The following is a 7,214-nucleotide window of genomic DNA, read 5'->3' as shown; positions in this document are numbered from 1 at the left end:
AATTTTTTTCTTGTCTTATTGATATAGCTAATATTTCTAGTACAATATGGAATAATAGTAGTGATAATGGACATCCTTGCTTCACCTTGCTTATTGGGAAGGCTTCTAGTTTATCCCCATTACATATAATGTTGCTGGTCGTTTTAGATAAATGCTACTTACCATTTTAAGAAATGTGCTATTTATTCCTTTGCTTTCTAGTGTATTTAATAGAAATGGGTATTGTATTTTGTCAAAACTTTCTTTTGCTTTTTTCCCCCCTGCTATAATCATATGACATTTCAAGAAATCTTAAAAGAAAACTGTCCCAAGTTGTTAGAGCCAAAAGACAAAATGGAAATAGAAATGGCTATTTCCTGAAAGAACCTCAAAAAGAAAACTCCCAGAAACATTATAGCCAAAATCTAGACCTTGCAGGTCAAAGAAGAAAACATGGCAAGAAGCCAGAAAGAAAGAATTCAAGTACAGAGGAACCACAGTCAGGAACCACTTTGAAGAAAGGTAAAGCTCGGATATAGTATTCCAGAAGGCAAAGAATATAGTCTGACAACTAAGAAAAACTTAACCAACAAAACTGAGTATAATCCTACAGGGGAAAAAATAGACCTTTAATGAAACAGTTTTTCAAGATTTTCTGATGAAAAGGCCAGAACTATGTTTGAAATAACACTGGAGTCAAGAGAAAAATAAAAAAGGAAACATGAATGAATAATCATAAAAAAAATAAACAAGGAAAAACTGCTTACATTCTAATATGGGGAGATGATATGTATCCCTTCTGAACCCTATTATCATCAGGGGTCATGAAGGGAATCTAATTAGACTGAATGTCTAAGACTGGTTTTGTTATACCTTTATTATTTTAGAAGAGTGGAAACAGAGGGAAAGAGAAATACACTAGGAGGAGAAAAGGAAAGGAAGATTGGGGAAAATTATCTCAGAATCAAAATGCAAAACTATAATTAAGGAGGAAGAGACTGGAAAGCAGGAGACACTCGGACCTCACTCTCATCTGAACTGTCAAAGAAGGGAAGAGTACACACACAGAGAGTTGGATACAGGTATATATTTTACTCAACAGGGAAATTAGAGGAAAGTATAGAAGGGAGAAGAAAGTAGACTTAGAGGGAGGGTAGATTAAGAGAGGAATTAGTCCTAAGCAAACCAAACTCTAATTAAGAATGTTGTTGTTGTTTGGTCATTTCACTCGTGTCCAACTCTCTATAACCCCATTTGGGGTTTTCTTGGCAAGGATATTGGAGTGGTTTGCCATTTCCTTCTCCAGCTCATTTTACTGAGGAAACTGAGGCAGACAGGGTTAAGTGACTTGTCCAGAATCACACAGCAAGTAAGTGTCTAAGGCCAGATTTGAACTCAGTCTTCCTGACTCTAAGCCCAGAACTCTATCCAGGGCACCAGCTAGCCACTCAACAAGAAAAACAAAAAACTTGGCAATGGAGGTGATGCCGATTCACTGGGGAATGGCTGAACAAATTATAGTTTATAAATATGATGGAATACTATTGTACTTTAAGAAATGATGAAGGGGATGGTTTCAGAGAAACCTGGGAATTCTTGAATGAACTCATGCACAAGAAGAACAATTTATACTTTCTTATCTCCCATTAGCATATAAACAATCCATCCCTACATATTTCCTTCCAATTAAACAAATGTAATTTTCTGTTTTTCTTGTCTCCTATATTTTCATTTCAATATATCTACTCAATTCTGACCAGGAATGTTTGAAAATCCTGTATTTCATTAAAGATAATACTTGCTTTTTCTGTTCAGCTAGCTCTCATTTTCGGGGTATTCAGTTCTTGGGTGAGGTTTTCCACCATCTTTTCTAAGGTATCAGTTTTCCTTGTCATTTGTTTCCTCCCTATCTCTATTCCATTTTAGATATCTTATTTCATTTCTTCCACATACTCTTGTAATCTTTGTAGCCAGGACATTTTTTTTCCTCACAAGTTTTAATTGGACTTCTGAGGTTGTTCTGTTCCTCAGGCTTTATCCCCTGAGTGTTTCTCCATAAGTATAAACTCCCATTTACCATGCATGTATGTTGGACTTACATAATTGTCTACATATTCTCTTCCTCATTACAATGTGAGCTCCTTGAAGGCAGGGACCATATTTTTGCTTCTCTTTGTATCTTCAGCATTTAGTGGAGTGCCTGGAACATAGCAAGTTCAATTCAATTAAATAAAGATTTATTAAGCACCTTCTCAGGTGCTGTGCTAAGTGTTGGGGATACAAAAAGAGGCCAAAAAAAGAATCCCTGCCCTCAAGGGGCTCACAATTTTAATAAATCTTTGTGGACTGAATATGAGATAAGAGAGAAAGTAAATATTATTAGCCCCCTGTTTCTGACTGAGGAAGGATGACTCATTGAGAGATTTGTTGAGTAATAAGCCTAAAGCATAGTAACAATTCAGAATCCCTGACTTCCAGCCTGATGCTCAAGTCACTCCAGCTGTTCAGTTGGTGGTCCCAAGAGATAAGGTTCTATTTGAAGTTCATGGATAAGGTTCTATTTAAAGTCATATAGTCATCTTTAAAGGCCCAGTTGAAGTCACCTCCTACATGAAGCCTAATTTCATTAAACTCCTTAACCTCTGAATACCTATAGTATTTATATCACAACTTACCATTTTTATAAATTTATCTTTGTTTTCCATTGGTACATTGGCCTTTCTTCCTTACCCCAACTATATTACAAGCTCTTAAAGACAAGGATTATAACTTCATACTTTTATAGATTTAGAGTTCACTGATCACCTAAGAGGGGGAAGGGGATGAAATAAGCATTTACAAAGTACCTACTATGTGCCAAACACTGTGCTAAGTGCTTTACAAATATGATTTCATTTATTCCTCACAACAACCTTGTGAGGTAGGTGCTATACCCCATTTCACAGATGAAGAAACTGAGGTGGAGTGAGGTTAAGTGATTTGCCCAGGGTTACATACTCCTCCAGCAGAGTAGAAGGAGCTTCTAGCTAACAAGTGTCTGAACATTTGAACTCTGGTCTTCCTGGCTCCAGGCCTAGTACTCAATCTACTGCACCGCCTAGCTGCCACCCAGAGACAGAGGAAAGAGGAAAGAGTATTGGATTTGGAAGTGGAGGAACTGGGTTCAAATTCTACATCTATCACTTTCTGTCTTTGCAACCTTGGATAGATCACCTCACCTCTCTTAGCCTCAGGTTCCTCATCTTACTTTTGAGAGATTTGCATTAGATGAACTTTAAGGTCCCTCCAGGCATGGTGTCATGCTGTCATCCTGTTCTAACCTCCTCCAATCCATTTTAATACAATCCAGAGGTTCCAAAACTTATTTGGCCTACTGCCCCCTTTAAAAAAAAATTACTCAGTACCCCCCTGGAAATCTACTTTCTTTAACTCTTTAACATTTTTTTAAAATTTGTATCATTTTAAAAAATTATTTTAAAAAGGCACCTTAATTTAATAATTTATTGTAAATTTGTGGGTTTTTTCCTGCATTGAAATTTTGATGATGCAATATTGCATCACGTAACTGTATAGTAAGTATCATGAACAAGTCATTACATGCACATATTCCTGCCAATGCATGCTGGACTTCCTGACAATGTGCGACAAGCTTGCCCTGTCAACACTTGCTTGTTAAGATCTGTTGGTGGACTTGACCACTGATCAATTATAACTTGCATTTTGTGTGTTTATGTGGAAAATAATGTAATCACTACAACTTTAACTCTGTTACACAACAGATGAAACATGTATGAAAGGTTTTTCAAAATTTTCTTATCTTCTCTTCTTTCCTTATGCTTACACTGCCCCTTTATTTTTATTCAATGTCCCCCAATTGCACCAGAGGCTACTACTGCCCCCCTCCATCATTCCAGTGCCCCCCAGGGGGCACTATCACCCATTTTGGGAACCTGTGATCCAGCAAGCATTTATTAAGTGCCTACTATTTGTAAGGTACTCTGCTTGGTGCTAGAGACACAAAGACAGTAACGGTAAACACTCTATGTATTCACCGAAGGAGCTTATATCCCAGTAGAGAATGCAGATATAAACATAGGCAAATACAAGATAATTTGAGGAAGAAGAAAAGACTTGCATTAGAGGGAATCAAGGCAGGATTGCCCTATGAGTTGGCTCCCAAATTAAATCTTTTTTTTTTTTTGGCCAGGCAATTGGGGTTAAGTGACTTGCCCAGGGTCACATTGCTAGTAAGTGTCATGTGTCTGAGACTGGATTTGAACTCGCGTCCTCCTGACTCCGAGGCCAGAGCTCTATCCACTGTGCCACCTAGCTGCCCCTCCCAAATTAAATCTTAAAGGAAGCTAAGTGCATTAATATGGAGAGATAAGGAAGGGGCATGTTCTTAGGTAGGAGAGGCTGACAGCTTGTGCAAGACGTGGCAGCCGGAGATGTGATGCCAAATTCAGAGATTTATAAATTGGTCAATTTGGGCAGAATGTTCAGTACGTAAATGGTAACAACGTAAGATGAAGCGGCTTTAAATATAAGGCAGTAGAGAGCCACAAACGGTTCTTGAACAGCAGAGCCGTAACTAACATTTTCAGCACACAGGGCCAACAGCATGAACTAGAAGCAGAATTAAAGGAACTCTCAAATCAACTCTGTAATTTATTTTGTGAAAATTAGTAATTAAGTAATTAAGACAAAAATCAGTTGAGTGAAATGGAGAATTAGTTACTTAGAATTAGTTAGTAGACTTGGGATGAATCTACAAGTTGAAAGGGACCTTGGAAGACACCTAATCCAACACTTGGCTTTTGGATCCCATAGGCTTTCACTGTTTTCTTTTAAAATAAGTTTTACTGACATCTTTTGGTTTTTACAATACAGTCACTTTAAGATATATCATGCCTTTCTTCCCCAATCCCTACCTTGCAAAGCAAAGGAAAGCAGTCAAAAAATAGCAACTAATTAAGTATTCAGTATTCTGCCACATAGTCCCCTGCCTCTCTGCTTTGAGAAGGGAAATATCATTTATTCTTCAGGGCTTTTATTTATTCCTCAGAGTTGGCTTTCTTTTAGTTATCTTTTCATTAATGTTGTCATAGTCATTATATATGTTACTCTGACTCTGCTTATTTTACTTTACATGGTTTTATTGGCTAGAAATCTCATGTTTCTCTGAATTCCTCAGATTAATTATGTTCCATCACATTCATGTGCCACAATTTATTCTGCTGTTCTCTAACTAATGGTTACCTACTTTGTTTCCAGTTCTTTGCTACCACAAAACAAGTGCTACAAATATTTTTCTCATATATTGGAACTTTCCATTGTTGTTATTGTTTGTTTTTTTAACTTCTTTGTGTCATATAGTCAGTAGTCCTATTGACTCTACTGATGAACACTTCAACTTACAAAGAAGAGGATTGCAAATAAAATTGTGAACCTCTATTAATAACTTGTTTAAAAGCGTATATTAAATTTAACAAGATAGTAACAACACCGCTCCATTTACGTGCCCTTCCGAATTTCTTCCCACTTTGTTCTGTGGGGTTTTTAAATAAATATTTCATGGACACTTCTTTCTTTTATTCCCATGCATTTTTACTTCATCAGAGAGCATGGCCAGAGTCTCTCCAATATAGCACTTAGGAGGGGAGATATCACTAGGATTACTCACCTTACTCAGTTCATGGAGAAGTGTCACTATTTACAGAGGGGAGTGGGAAACAGCTGGCCTGCCATCAAAGGACAGAGGGAAGAGGAAGCCCTGAGGTAAGTGAGGAGGGAAAGAAAGGTGATAAACAGTCTGCTATTGACACTGACACCCAGAACCCCAAACTCCTCTGCCCTGCTCCTTAGTTATCATCAGAGCTTACACGTCCTCATCTCCTTCTACTCTGCTAGAAGAGTACATGTGATACATTTCTGGATATTCTAAATTTTTGTGCCATTTAAATTTCTTAAAGCCAAGCCCCAGTTGTCCTGCACTAGTTATACCTCTGTGGAATAGGACAGTGACATGTGCTTTGGGAAGACCATTTTGGCAGCTGTGTGGAGGATAGATAAGAGAAAGAAGAAATTGGAAGCAGGGGGGCAGCTAGGTGGTACAGTGGATAGAGCACCGGCCCTGGAGTCAGGAGGACCTGAGTTCAAATCCGGCCTCAGACCAAACACTTGACACTTACTAGCTGTGTGACCCTGGGCAAGTCACTTAACCCCAACTGCCTAAAAAAAAAAAGAAATTGGAAGCAGGGAGACTAGGAGGCTATTATTGCAGCAATTCAAGTAACAGGTGATGAAATCTTGAACTGGGATGATTGTAATGTGGGTAGAGAGAAGGATATGGCTGTGAGATGCTATGAAGGAAGCAATGACAAGACATCAACTGATTGGATGGGGAGGGGGTGGTGAAAGAGAGTGCAGAATCTAGGATCAACCAATCAATCAACAAGCATTTAAGCATCTACTATCTTGCAAGCATTGTGTAAGGCACAGAGGATACAAGTGCAGCTATTCCCAGGTTACAAACTTGGGTGACTAGAAGAATGGTAGTACCTTTAACAGAAATGTGGAAGTTTAGAAGAGGGGTGAGTTAGGGGAGGGGAAGATAATGAATTCAGTTTTGGATGTGTTGAGTTTAAGATGCCTATGAGATAGCCACTGGATACGTCCAGCAGGTAGTTGGTGGTATTGGAGCTGATCATGGAACCCAAGGGAACTGAGATTATTTTATTGAGAGAGACTGTGTAGAGAAAAGAGGCAGATCCTTGGGGTACATCCACAATTAGAGAGTGGGACATGAGTGAAGATCAATCAAAAGTAACTAAGGAGTGCTCAGACATGTAGAAGAAAGATCAAAAAAGAGTACCAGTATGAAAACTCGGTAAGGAAAGGATATACAGAGGAAGGGATGGTCAACAGCTTCAAAAGCTACAGGGAGTTCAAGATCCATCATAGTTAACAACTAAAATAATATTGGTAACCTTGGAGAGAACAGTTTCCATTGAGTGGTGAAATGAGAATCCAGATTATAAGGGGTGAAGTGAGTAGGAGGTGAGAAAGTGAAGACAACAAGTATAACTGGCTTTTTCTATGAGTTTCATGGGGAAAGGGAGGTAGAGGGAGATGTCAGAGTCAAGTGAAGGGTTTTTTGTTTGTTTTTAAAGATAGGGTAATCCTAGACTTGTTTATAGGCAGCAATGAAGCAACTAGATAGGGAGAGATTTTCA

The sequence above is a fragment of the Vombatus ursinus genome, unplaced genomic scaffold (assembly GCF_900497805.2).
Source record: "Vombatus ursinus unplaced genomic scaffold, bare-nosed wombat genome assembly UNPS02010219.1, whole genome shotgun sequence".
Lineage (NCBI taxonomy): Eukaryota > Metazoa > Chordata > Mammalia > Diprotodontia > Vombatidae > Vombatus > Vombatus ursinus.
The sequence above is the reverse complement of the archived record's forward strand: the minus strand, read 5'-3'. Positions refer to the sequence as shown.